Below are 15,575 nucleotides of genomic sequence, written 5' to 3' on the forward strand. Positions count from 1 at the left end.
AGGGGAAAACAAAAAATGTACTTTAAGACCTGTACATCATTGCTTGCCTCTACACATACATTCACGCACACACAAACACACACACACGCACACACATGCACACACGCACACACGCACACATACGTACACACACACACACACACACACACACACACACACACACACACACACACACACACACACACTTACAGGTGAGGTGACACAAAGATATTACACAGACCTCTCATTACCCAATAGTCAACATGCATGACATATAGCACTCAACAGCATGCACTGCAGTTATACAAAATCCTTCTTACCAACTTTATACATCTCTGTGATGCATGAGTTGTGTTAGTAGGTGATGCCCCTTCCCCTGGAACACACTGCATCAATGTACAAAGTATTGCTGTGCACCTGTTCAGCACCCTGGCATGTACTGTGCACCATACCTCACGAGTGTACATACCATTGCTGAATGTATATATGTGTGTGGCAGTTATGTTTGCTCTGTTGCTCACAGCCCCTATGTGTTTGTTTGACACATACCTGGGATGATATGAGGATAGATGTCAATAGTGAATGCATGACCTCTGATTTGCAGATCTCATCAGCAGCAGTGTATGTATGAGCAATAAAATCTGATTACACTGACAACCTTCAAAACTTACTGTGGCTATGAAGAGTTTATACACCCTTGTTGACATGCCAGCCTCTTCCATGATATGCAGTGGAGCCACAATACTGCATATGTTAACATTACACACACCTGATATGTGACATATGACGTGTGCAGCCAAATGCAGTATCAAACAAATGGGTTAGTTGTGCAGATGCTGATTGAGATGCATACAATATGTGGGTTGCATAAGTGTGCACACCCTTAACATAATGGTTTGTTGCAGCACCTGTTAAGTGAACTAAAGCAGTTACTATTCCTGGAAGGGGTATACTAGCATGGCCCATCTTCACTTGCCATTATTTGGTCACTCTGCCCTACAAATGTCCCCCAACTCTGCCGGATTGAAAGGTCAGCTCATGTGCACAGCCCTTGGATTTCACACAGTGCCTTTACTATTGCTGTGGAGTCAGGGTTGTGTCTGGCACAATTCATGACCTTGACTGTGTTCAGATACAGCCATACAGCGAGCTTTGGATGTATGCTTCAGTTCACTGTTGTGTTTCAGGATGACACCCCACTTTATCTTCAGCCTTATTGCAGATGCTTGACAACTATGGGTCACAACACAAGTGCCATTTTGCAGTGTTCCAAATTCAGAACGCCATGTCTACCAGCCTAGTTCTTGCTAATGAACAGCAAACTTAAAAGTGTACACTGGCACCAGCAAGGTAAAGATGGGGATGGTGGGCCTTAGGTGGAGAGAGGTGTTGCTTGTGCACGACAAGTATCTTTATAAATACTGTCTGTAGGTTTCAGCCTTGGTCTCAGTACACCATTACACATTAGGAGACTTTGGGAGACTTGATGTTATGCATATGCTACCTGCAGAGAGCCCTGGATGATGTTTCCTGTGTAAGAGCTCTTCCATCTTATTACCCTAATCCATAGGCCACACTTATGCCGATTCCAGGTGATTGTTGACACAGGCACTGCACAGGCAGTACTTGCAAGACATTCCTGCAAGTCCCTCAGTGCTCCTGCATGTTCCTGGGCAGCCTCCATGACCAGTTTGCAACATGTGTTGTCATCTGTCTTAGATGGGCATCTGTTTATTTTCTACATTAATGTTGTCCCATACTTCATAGTCACATATATGACTGTCTGCCCTGTTTTCCATGGTATATGCAATGGTGAGGTAAGGCTACTTCTCCCACTCCTGAGTGCTACCTTTCGGATGTGGGATCTATTCCATGGTTTGTAAGATGTCTGCAAGCCATGGCTGCCTCTGTTGCAAGTGAGTGGCCAAATGTCTTGGACATACTTCTTGGACAGCAGACCATTACATGGTGTGACATTGAGGCCCTGTACTTGATGGAAGGTGTGTACTCAAGAAGAGTGAATGCTGTTATTACCTCAAAAGCTGCTTCCACAATATGTTGTTTTGTGTGTGTGCACACGTATGCTTCCAGTGATTGTTAAGGTATGTATTCCCCACATTTGTTGTCCTAACATAGGGTTCCATATTACATATTCATTGCTCATGTTAGGATCACATTACAGGTTGTAAAAGGTGTGGAATGCAGTATTGGGATTTGCAGTTGTGTAGATCTGTAACAGTTGCCATTGTAACAGTGGTGTATACACTGTTGCAGTCACTGTATAAGGGTGATGTTTCAGACATGTCCCTACTGTAGGCCATTTATCCCACCATTATGTTAATTTCTGTCCACACATCTTGCACTGACAGGTTGTTAGGTTTACTGCAGGACTCTTACATACCCTTCAGATATGCCATGATAGTGATCACTGTGATGCAGTGCAGTTAACTGCGACAATAAGTGAACATGTACAGCATGCATTATGGGTAGGTGTGTTAAATGTGTGCATGGCAAATACCATGGCCATAACATGACCGGTGTATTGGCAAACCTGAACAAAACAACTCCATACTCATCAGCTACAGGCTGCTGCCCCAGCTGTATACCAGAGGGACCTACATAGTTGTGTGAGATGTAATATCAGTAGCTACATCTGTGGCATTAGAACAGGGTGGGAGCAGCATTTCAGTACATCAACAGTACAAACCCGCAATACTAGAGATTATGCACATCTGTTTATTACTACACTGCAGCAAAAGACTATGTTATCTGAAATATGCATGAAGATACATTACAGATGATGGATAAGCAACAGTGATCTACTAATGTGCCCTGGGGCCTTTCCTTCACACTCCTTATTCATTATGTGGGTGGCACCCACCTCCACAATACTATCTTCAGGTTCCTGGCTTGGCTGGTGGGCAGGTGCCCCAAGGTTGGCGAGGAGCTCCTCAGCATATGTCAGTGGGGGCTGGATGGCATGACCTCCAACTGTGGCTAGCTGGTACCTCCTAACTGTAGCAGCACTCTGACAGGCATGGTGGATGAGATCAGTGCAATGATGTTGCACTTCCTCATAACTGTGGTTATGCAGGCCAACATTATTTACTCTGTGGACAAGCTCATTCCACAGGGCGGTCCTCTCCTGCAGTTCATGGGCCCTGTGTCCAAAGAGGGTTCTGTGATGTAGTACAATGAAGTTTATGATAACATCATTTTCTTGGGGTGTATATGCAGGAAGCCGTTCATGGGGCATTGTATCTGGAAGACATAAACAGGAAAAAGGTCAGTGGACCTCATACTGCAGGGATATAATCGATGTTAATTGACATCCCCCCACCATATCTGCAACAATAATATAAACACACAAATCAATGGGTAAGTTTACACCAAACCTACGGTTGCAACATATAACCTATTGTTCAACAAATATTGAAATGTGTTTCTATTCATGTTCCATGTTGAAACACTATAATTGCTGGCCTGTTGTTATCAATGTAACCTGCATACTGTTGAAATGACACATATCTGCAGCTTAGATGGCTTAGTGGTAAATTGCTGTGGCTGTGGTGTGCAGGGTCCTGGGTTAGACACTTGCAAGGGCTGATAACATTTTTGCTGGCCAGAACAAGGGCTGTTGGATACAGAGTGATTAAGACACTTTTAAGCAGTTGTAAGCGGGTGTGAAATGGACGGTTATGCATGGTGTGAAATTCTTTTTGGGAACAGATTAACCTTTTTTTAAGGTGAGAGTGGAATGTTGTGGAAGGATAGTAGGCATATTTGGGGAGGTAGGTTGGATCAGATGACAGACAAGACAGACAGAATAGCAAACAGGGGTGGTATATGACACATGTGGGGGGGGTAAACACCTTGGATGGGGAGGGGTGTTTGGAAATCGGCCCCCAAATGGAAACAGTGAGACTGAGGTCCCCACCCATGGGCAGTCACCACTGCACCTACACGGCCCTGAAGGCGTCTGTGCTGGGGGCTGAGCAGGAGGGGCAGGCTGGCCCTCTAATTGCACCACAAGGCCATCCAGCTTGTGTAGCAGATCTCCCAATTTTCTGCGGAGCTCTCTACACACCAGACACTGGACCTGATTTCAGGTGACAGGATCTTATCTGTGCCCGCTCCTGGGGGGGGGACAAGCCTCATGAGGTGGTTCCACCTGAAGGTAGTGCAGGACCAGCAGATGAAGAAGTCCCGGGGTGGATACCAGATGTGCTGGAGCCCAGTGCCACAGCCAGATGAGGTGGGAGAGGTGAGTCCGCTGGGACCGGCCTTCCCAAATGTGCTATGGTGTTGCAGTTTTAAAACATATGTGGGTTAGTAATAGTCAACACAATCCAGGTTTAGTTATAACAGCATGCATAGATATTCCCATTAACCCAAAACACCAGATTTGGAACAGTGGCATAGCAAACATATATGGAACCACAATGGCCATTGCAATGGCATGCAGATTACATTGATTGCAACAGGCCACCAATGATAGTATTTCAACATGGAACATTAATAGAAACACATTTCAATATTTATTGAACAATAGGACATATGTCCCAACAGTAAGTTTGGTGTAAACATACCCATTGATTTGTGTATTTAGATTATTGTTGCAGATATGGTGGGGGGGAGATGTCAATTAACAATGTATATATCCTTGTAGTACTCACAACGTTAATGATCATTGCTCTAATCATTACTGTACAGTTATTATTACAATAGCCCATGGCCTTGGTTTGGGCAGTGGTATGTTTGTATACAGTGTATACTTCAACTGTCTTATAGCTAAATTCTACATCTCTTACCTGGTATACCTTGGAGAGAATGCTTCTTAACACTACATGACTGTTTTTACACATATTCCCAGATTCCAAGATAATATTATGGACATACCTCTCAATCTCTTAATGCACACACTCTGGACAAAGCTTGACAACATGGGGTACAAATAGGAACAAATTTTGAATATTGCTCTCATAAACTTGGAGAGTTGCTAGAGTGACAGGATTTGTTTTCTGATTTTTTGAGGTCTGAAAATCAAATGTATGTCATTATTTAGTGACTACTATTCTGAGATCATCCCACTGATTTGTCAGGGGGACATAGGAACAGGCAGAAAATATGAGCCAATTATCTGGACATTCTGAATAAAAATGTGTACAGTTGAGAGGTATGATTATGCATATCGCTAGTACCACTCCCAGGATACGAACCATGGCTGTATCTGCTAAAAACACAATTTAAGTTTCAGCAGAGTGTGCTATTTAAATATTGCTGTCTAGCACTTCAGGGTTTTCTGTCTAAGTCTCTTTTGGTTGTACAATCTGATCTTGTACTTACAACAATCTTATACAGACATTTCTAGACATTTTGTTATGAAACATAGTGTGGGTAACAGTAGTTAACACAGCATTACTATTTAGAGAATGAAACAATAAATGCCATACAATAGCAGAGTAAACACAACCAGTCCAGAATTTAGAGCTTTATTGCCAGGCAGTTACAGTTTTATTTAAATATGACCTGCATGGGACTATCACTGTCATATTGTCTGGTTTATTCAGTACAACCCATACACATTTTTTATACTGCCAGGTGACTTTCTACTACTTTATATTTATTTGGTATGACTACTACAAGCAGAATTGTTACTCACTAGCCTCATGATGTAGCCTTTGTAACCTACTAGCATGGGCTTCCTGATGCATAGCCCATTCATCTGCAGCTGTAAGGGAAATAGAGAAATATTTAGGCATACCTATAAATCATATACACAGGCTGGACATTAGTAAACAGTTATTGGTATGAGTACTTACACACTGCTGGGACATCACCCCTCTGCCTTGCTTCTTGGACCCACTCATTCAAGAGCTCCCTGTTTCTCTACTTCAAGTCGGCATAGAGGTGGCGGACCTGTCCACCAGTCTGAGGGATGCCAGTGGCACTGGTGAGATCAAGGGTGAGATGGTCCCAGGCTTCCACTTTATATTGGGAGCCTTGGTACTGGCCCTGCAGCAGTCTTTTGTTATGGTTTTGTACCAGGAGTCCTACCATGACCTTGGACTCCTGTACGCCCCAGCGCTGTGCACAGAATTGCATGCCCTCACCAACTCCTGCCATACTGTGTACAGTGTAAAGCTGTGACCAGTTATGAGCTGTATTCCTGTCTGTGGGGTTTAAATACGGCCAATTTCCTGCCCTTTGCCATGATTGAACAGTTTTGAATATGCTGAGCTAAGCTAAGATATGGGCAAACCTGCTTAGCTAAGGTTGGCAGTGCTTAAAGGTGCAGGTTCAGCACTGCTTACCAATGGGCAAATCCACTTAGCTAGGTTACTTATTGCTTAGCAGTCATATTTACACAATGCTTACACCTGCTAAGCAGAGCTGTGCAATGCTTAGCATTGCTTATTTTTTCAATTTATAGACTATCTGCTGTATGGTATTGATTCATCATTCATTACATATTATAAATTTGTTTACTATCCCTGACATCCCTGAATGTGCTTTCATTACATTTATTTATGTGTGACTATACTGTATGGGCCACTTGTGTTTATATGGGGGGTTTCATAACTTTATTAAACTGACACCTCATATCTGGACCTAATACAGTACTCTGGTTAACAAATATATATTATTTAGTAGCTAATTATAAAAATAAATATTTATGTACTGCTTTCACATGTAAAATGCAAATTGGTTATAGTGGGGATTGAACCGGGAATGGCTAGCTATAAAGCATATGCTCTAATTACTACACTATTGAAATACTGTTTATGCTGTTGTTGTTGTTGTTGTTGTTATGTTGTCTCTTGCTATTTAACTTCTTGTGCTGTTTAAGCTGGACTAAGCATAGCTAAGCAATGGGGACACCCAAGCAGCCACACTTAAACTTTATCTCATTTATAAAATATATATATATATATATATATATATATATATATATATATATATATATATATATATATTTGTTGTCTTATTTTATTTGTACCCTTCAGAATATCCCTGCTAATGTGGAACCACACTTAAACTTTATCTCATTTATAAAAAAAATATATATATTTGTTGTCTTATTTTATTTGTACCCTTCAGAATATGCTAATGTTGAACCTGTTATTCTATCAACTTTCTGCTTTGTGGGATGATTGTCCCTTTTGGCTTTGTCCACATTCCTTACTCTGATGGGTTGGGAGGTGTGCACTATGTGCTTATGCTACATGTGCTACTCTGACAACATTTGTCTTGGTAGGGACGATTGTCCCTTATCGCTTTGACCATATTTGTTATCCTGATGGGTCGGGGGTCTTACAAGCATTCTTGCTCATTTTAAATTGCCAAAAGGCAATTCTGGAGTGCAGGGGGCATGTATATTGTGAAAGCTCTGCTCTCACACACACCCCCTGTGCTCGTACATGGAACCATGTCCGTTTTAGAGCATGGCAGCACACCTTCATACATATGCATGGGGCGCTGCCATGCTGAACAGGAATGGTCCCTGCCTTGCAGGAATAACTTTTTCCTGCACGGCTGCTTGCTGAATCCCAGGGACTTTAAAACATCACATTCTTTTCTGAAAAGCATATTCTACAGACCTGAAAACAATGGTCTTGAGCATCTGCTCTTTTAAATAAATTGGTATAGTTTTACAAATTCTAGTTAAATGACACCATAAAGTTTCCCATCAGAAATTCATAATAAATTATGCAGGACTCATTTTAAACATTTTAATTTGTTTTTTTTTTTTTTTTTTGCTCACAAGCACTTTCTATCCATCTCATAAGTGAAAGAGGCAATTATTTTTGGGAGCGTCATAAATACTCCTTAAACAGTATACAGATTTGAAGTGCCTGTCATGGAAGATGTCCAAGTAAGTAAGAATAGCAGAGGAGAATAAAGAAATCTTAAGCATAATAAATTGACTCTGGAATTTCATAGGAAGATATTTGTAGTGAGTTTTTATTGTGGATTTATTTATTTTAATTTTCTTATGCAAAAGAATTGGGCAGTTTGAACCCATTTTTTTCAGAGGTTTCCTCCATTTGCTATGCAAAATCTACATTTTTGCAGCAGTTTCTTTTAATTTATTGTCTGAAAAAAAATCTAGGAAAGTTCTTTTTATTTCTTTGTCCTTATGCTGCCTAGATATTATATCTGTTTTTGCATTACTTGTTACTAAATTATTTTGTTTTAGGTACTTGGAGTTGAGTTTGCACTGCCTATACTATTTTTATATCATTCTAATTGTTTTTGGCTAATACTGCCTTGCCTGACTTTACTTTTTGCACTTCAGCTATTCTGAGCTGTTATGTTTTTTTTAATAATGTTTTGTTTTATTTAAATTGCTACCTTGAGCGAACTTCTTTGGCTAGGGGTTGCAGCCATATTAGAATCAACTGTGAGTCATGTATGTGATAGGTAGGCTGATTAATGCAGGCTTTGGGTGGTTTGCAGAACTAGGGCTTCAGATTATCCTAGTATTCATTGGTTATTTTGATTTCTTCTGTTGTATTCACTGTGGTACACAGAGTGCAGTGGTGCAGTAGCAGTATTTCCATAGCTGGTAATACCTGCAAGTATAATTCTCATTTCATGTACTACTGGAAAGGCACCCTCTTATAACATTAGTAAGCTCCTTATCCATTTCCACTTTATGTAAACAGTTTCAGCTGAGTTGTGTGAGTTTTCTCTTAGTTACACTAACCTTCTCATTCTGAGAACCAGTTGTACTGAGCAGCCTAGGCTTATGCAAAGTATATAACCACTGAGCCAGCTTCCATAACTGTAATATATTTTCTTAATCCATCTTTAGGTCCTCACTTACTTTAACTCTAGCAGCACCAGTCATTCCCGGAGTTAAGACACAAACATCTCCTCTATTGCAACATGATAGGACTTGGAGTCTTGAGGCAGTGAATGAACTACCTCACAGTCACTGATAACAAATTCCCACTAAACCCAAAGGACTTCATCTATGAGAGGTACAAATACTTAACTGGAGGTGTCCCTCTCTCAGTTAGCTTTGCACATTGCTCTCAGCACTGTCCTACCTCCACCCACATCTATGCAAAATCCACTGATTCCATTAAATATATTTACCCAAGCTTCCCAAGACTCCCACAACTAGGCATCAACCTTAACGCTCAGATTTACCTTTTGTAGCCAATCCATCACCAGCTTGCATCCAAGATACAGTTCATTCTGAAACTACACAAAATATTGACACTAACAGTGGTCACATAACTATCAACATAAAGCCCTTAATGCATTAAGACCAAGCTAGTCCATCTAGTAATCTAGGTAACTCCATAGTTAGACACAGAAATGTGTAACTCACCAGGTCATGCAAAGACAGGGTAATGGTTAGTTGCCTCTCAGGTGTCAGGATAAGATACATCACAAAAACCATTATGCCCCTTCATCCCAGATACATATACAATTTGCTTATTGTGTGCATGCTAGGGAAAAGGGAATGACTTGAGATGCATGTCCTTGGAGCATATTATGAGGTACATGATGAAGCTAGATTAATATGCATCTGAAAAAGGAATGATACTAGAATTCAGCAGTATCCTACAGGTACCAAGGATAATGACTCCATACAGGTAAAAGAAATTGACTTTATTTGACTACTGGCAGCATTCTAGGGGGCATGCAATATGTATCAGGCTAGGTGAACATGGTTGACAACACCAACACCTTTGCTAGGTATGGTATGCATCGCTTGCTCCTCATGGCCTGCATATACTGGCTAAGACTTTTTTCTTCTCCAATAGTTCCTTTCTTAGGCAAGATCCTTTTCTACAAATTACCCGTATAGCCAACCACAATCAAAATCAGAGGCATTAACATGAAGTTGTACTCATTACAGGCATTCCTAACAAATGAAACAAAATGTATATATGTATATGTGTGTATAGATAGATAGATAGATAGACAAATTGATAGACAGTTAGAAAGATAGGTAGATAGATAGATGGATAGATAGATAGATAGATAGATAGATAGATAGATAGATAGATAGATAGATAGATAGATAGATAGATAGATCAAAACAACTCTCACTTTAACATCACAGCAAAAGACAACACCACTATATACCCAACTGAACACACCAAATTGCTACGAGTGGAAATAAACAATAAACTAAAATTTGACATTCACATATCCATGACCATAAAAAAGCCCACAAAAAACTAGGAGCATTATACAGAAATAAGCATCTTCTCACCAAAGCAGCAAAGATTTCAATAGCAAATTCCCACCTTATCTCCACCCTACTTTATGCCTCTCCAATATATACCAACCTAAGGCAATGCGATCTAAACAAGCTAGAGACCTGCTACAACAAAATTGCCAAATTCACCACAGGGGCATCCTACCATAGTCACCACTGTCTCTCACTTGCTGAACTGGGCTGGCTTGAACTCCCTCACCTCCTTCAATGGTATCAACTCTTACTCACCCACAAACTAGTAAACCATCCACTAAATGTCCCATCCCTCCAGAATCTACTCCAGCCCTATTGCACCACCAGACCACTAAGATCCAGCAACAAAAATCACTTGCAGATCACTAAAGCCAATAACTCTACTGGTGAAGCACTATTCTCTTGCACCATAGCCAAATTATGGAACTCCCTCCCACACACAATTACCACCGTACCATCATGCACCCACTTCAAAACTTTACTAAAAGCGCACCTAAAAACATGCTGGCTATGACCTTGCAACTCCCACTCTAATATCACCCACCCCATCCAACCACTACCTTTCTTTCCACTCCACTAACTACCTTGATTATAGCAAGCTCAGATGCTCATAAGCATAGTACTTATACTTTCCACTCCACTAACTACCTTGATTATAGCAAGCTCAGATGCTCATAAGCATAGTACTTATACAGCAGGAACGTCTTATTTTAACATTTCTTAATGTCTGTTATGTACTTCACAGATAAAGATTCTAGTTGTCTACTGATGTACTATGTTCTTCATCTGTAAATATGTTGTAGGTAATTGCTATGTAAATTGTTAATCGCTATGTAATCCAATGTAACTACTGTCTGTTTATTTTAACTGTGGAGCTTTTCTCCCTGGGCCTCCGCTCCAGGGCAGGAAGCTATAGTTATGAACTGTTAAACAACTTATTCTTGTATTCCAGGAGTCAATTCCCTCAGCTTCCAATTGCCTAAAGTGTCACTCTTAGCAAGACACATAACAAGGCATTGCTTCTAGGTTGCTCTTGAAATGGGACACTTTAGTCCAATGGTCTTACCAAATAACCACAATAAAAAAATATATGTGTGTGTATATATATATATATATATATATATATATATATATATATATATATATATATATCATAAATGCATTGACAGTCTTGACTACTGGTATTCATTAGTCAGTCTGAATGTTTTACTGAAAGCAAAAAGGCTAAGATGGGCAGTTGTCAGTCATTTTGAATATTCATATGTAAGGTCACCTAAGAACATAAACATGTATAAACTTTTTTGTACCTTCCACCATTTTGGGTTCCAAATTTCAGTCATTACCAGCAGTAGGCATAGTATAATTTCAGTCCTTCCTCTGTAAAACCAACGCCCATATTAAAAAAAAAAACATGCAAAATGTTCTTATATTCAAAATATTCTTCAAAAAAAAATCATACAAGCAAACATAATAATTACAGTTCTTCATTCCCAATATGCCATCAAAAATAAACTCATTCTTCCAAGTTCATCCTCAAGAGATGGAAAAAGATTGTTCAAAAATATTATCCTCAACATTCCCCCTAAGACTGACCAACTGCTTATGTAAACTTTTGCTTGCATGCCAGCTGGACATAAATATTGGAAATGGAACTTTGTGCTCCAGTCATCGCAACACCAATGAGTGTCGTGCCACCTGTCCATCTTAACTCTATATTGCCATCAGTAACCATCACACTCAATTCACTTCCATTTTAGTATGCAATATCATACTACAAACTCACCCTAAGTGCTGCTATGAATCATCAAAACCCTTAAAACTTTCTGAAAGCTAAATCATGAAAACTGCTGGATACCATATACAATTTTATATGCATTACCTTAATAAGCCACCCAGACTACTCTCAAAAATATTTTTGTCTCCAATTTGATATACTTTATTAAGGTACCACAACATTGTCAGCATTTCATCTATCCCCATAAATGATTCAAATCTCACCTAGATATGATGGGGGTATTCCATTTGCAGCAGTTGTTCTATATATAAACACTCTGCGGGCCCTTTCTCTTTTAATGCGAGTCACATACAACACAAAATCCTTAGATAGCTTAATCTGTACATAGCTCATCTAATCACTTCCTTCCACCTTCCAGGGAATATGGCAATCTCAATATTCTTTTCTATCTTTCTAGCCTTAAACATTATTTTGATCATTTGGGTAACCTCACCAGGACTGTGGTTGTTTAAACCCTCAAACATGCAAACTTATGTCTGCCACTATTTTGTATATCTTTTATTCAACAGAGCTATAAAGTTGTCCAATCAATCTTTAATCTCCATACATCTCATCAACAATTCCTTCCTTGGCACAGCTTCACCAGAATCTAACCCATTTATCTTTATATTCCTAGGAACATCAGCCACTGTCATGGCCTTTTCAGTCCCTGCCATATGGCTAGTTATCATATCTAGTGTCCCACAAGATATAAGCTGTTTTTGATTAATTTCTTATCCCATTTACCAAGTTTAATCATGGCAGTCATTTCTCAGCAAAAACTGTTTAGAACAGCTGAAAAATATCCTTTATTACATACTGACAGCAATAAACGACAGAAGGATTGTTTACTTACTCCCAAACCATCACTGGAAATTTCAAGTATATCATTATTAAGCTCAGTTGTACCATGTAACACCATACAACTGGTCCAGATCAGTATTATCAACAGGTATGCAGCTTCAATCTTTGGGTCCATTATACCTACAGCAGACCAAATTTGTACAGTCTTGTTTATAGCCATGCAGTAGCACAGATTTTTTTGAAGTTTTCAATGGTTAGATCTCAAGCACAGATAGATTTTTAGAAGGTAGCTTGGTTAAGATTGCGATGGGACGATTAACACCAGCATGTACAGGAAACTGTGCTGGAGAAATAGCATGTTGTACCAGACTAGTGTGTACCCCAGGGGCATCTTTAAGAATGGTGTTAAAGGGAAATGACTGTGAATATCTAGACTGCATACTGATGAGAATTTAGAAGGGGCCTTTGACACGATGGGGGGTGATTTTGGAAATAGAGGCTACTCATCTAATGAAATATTGGAATCTACTGATTAAGTGCATGCTATGAGGAAGGCAAAGGCTAAACCCCAATTCTCAAATATTAGTTAACAACAGAAACAAACATTTGGTTAAAAACACACTAGTAAGCCAGGTAATGCTAAGGTGACATTAACATATTCCAATGATATTAGCTTTATTTGTGATGCTGCGAGGAGAAATTGGCCGATATTAATGGCCAATAGTAATTTAAAGACAATTGTGGGTGATAAACCTGATTTTTGTTTTAAGAATGGACTTTGTTTAAAAAATGTTTGTGCTATGATTTCACTAGATTTACTACTGTTAAATCGGATAGGGTAGGAACCTATCCATGTTGTAACTGTAAAGCCTGTGATTATATTTCATCCAAAAATTGTTTTATACACCCTATTACTGGTAGGAAATACTTGCATACACTTTATGCTGACTGCAGAAGCAGAAAGTTAGTGTATTCAGTGATAGGCAGAAATTGTGCACATTTCTACATTGGGAAAACTAATAGCTCTCCTTATGAGAAAGTATGCGAACATCTAAGTAATATACACAGACAACAAATCTGCAATGCTCTTGCTAAACATATTGCTGAATATGAATCTCATATATTCTGTGTCATGGTATTGCAGCTGGTTAAGAAAGATCTGAGAAAGGGTAGAATACCTAATAGAACTGAAACTGATGAAATTAAATGGATTATAACATTACAAGCAGATTGGGGTTATGACCTTAATGGTCATATAGCTTTAAAGCCAATTCTAAGATCATTAATGCTACATCATTAATCATTAGATGAACTGCTTGATTGGTTATGATTTGTTTTTGATTGTTGTACTATATATATTGTTGATGGTGACTGAGTTTTATATGGTCTGACGAAGCGCAGTATGGGTGAAACCACTTACCTGTTTGCAATAAATTATTTTGCTTTTAGCTTTGGTGGTTCATTTCTTTTCATCTTGTTGCTATAATCATGCAGACACCAGACATTCAAGCAGTATGAGTGATACTTTTCACTGGAAGAGAAACAAGATACCATGGAATGGATTTTTTAGTGACATAGGATGAGGGTTAGTGGAGGGTACTTCTAAAAGTCACAGTTTTGAAAACGTTAATCAAAATTATTTTTGCTAATGATTCAATAGATGTCATTTTCCTTTTTTGATGTAGGGTATACTTATGGTAACTACTGACATTCTGGATACTTATATATTTACCCCAGCAATAAAGTAGCAGGCGGTTTCTCAGATTTCTTGCAGGAGTCTCACATTACTTATTCATTTCCTTGACATCTTTTTACTGCAACAATTGATTTAAGTCTCAGCAGTTACACACACCTTAGAAATAATGGAATTAACATATGCTTTCCTTGATGTTTATTCCATGCCCATTTTTCTTAAAGTTTGCTGCTTGCGGAATAAACTCTGCACTAATAACAGAATGTAGGAATCTCTTTCAACCTTTCAAAGTCTACCAGACCAGAATATTTCAAGGGGATACTCTAGATAAAATAAATTCTTCATAATTACTGTACTTCAAGACATAAAGCAGCTGATGGTGTACCTTTTTAATGAAATAACACCTTATTCACAACTTCTGTATTTATATGATCAATAAAGGACTGTGCTCTAGTTTTAAGTGAGAAAGTAAAATTACTTCATGTGGAACTGTACCTTTGTAATGAAATGTTGCATTTTTCTGAATAGCTTTCAGTCATTGCAAAGTTTGGTTAGACATTCCTCTAGTCTCCCTATGAAGATTATATATATATATATATATATATATATATATATATATATATATATATATATATATATAAAATACGTATGGTTTACTATCAACATGTCGATCGCCCATCTGCGAATGTGCATTTTGTTGACTCCTTTTAGTGAATTCTGTAATGCTGGTTTCTCAGAATGTTGCAAAAACACTGAAAATCAACATTTCCGACTGCTCCACACCTACAAACAGGTGCTAACATGGGTCAAAAATGGGGTGAGATTTTGTGGTTCGGAATGCCGTTGTTTTACATTTCATTTTCATATTTCCAAATATGTTTCATTTCCAATCTAAAGCAATCAGAAACTTTCCTTTTGTGTTTGTGTGTATCTGTTTGTGTTCTAAATGGTGGGAGGAAGAAGAAAGTTATTCTGCAGTATAGACCTTTTTCTGCAGCATTCTACAACTGGACATTTTATTACTTATTTCTCCTTTGCTTTGTTAAAGACAATATGAAGTAAATTAACTGCATGTAATATTGGTGAGACAGGTGCCTTTATTGTCTGTT

The sequence above is a fragment of the Protopterus annectens genome, chromosome 10.part0, assembly GCF_019279795.1.
Source record: "Protopterus annectens isolate FY-2018-M chromosome 10.part0, PAN1.0, whole genome shotgun sequence".
Classification (NCBI taxonomy): Eukaryota; Metazoa; Chordata; order Ceratodontiformes; family Protopteridae; genus Protopterus; species Protopterus annectens.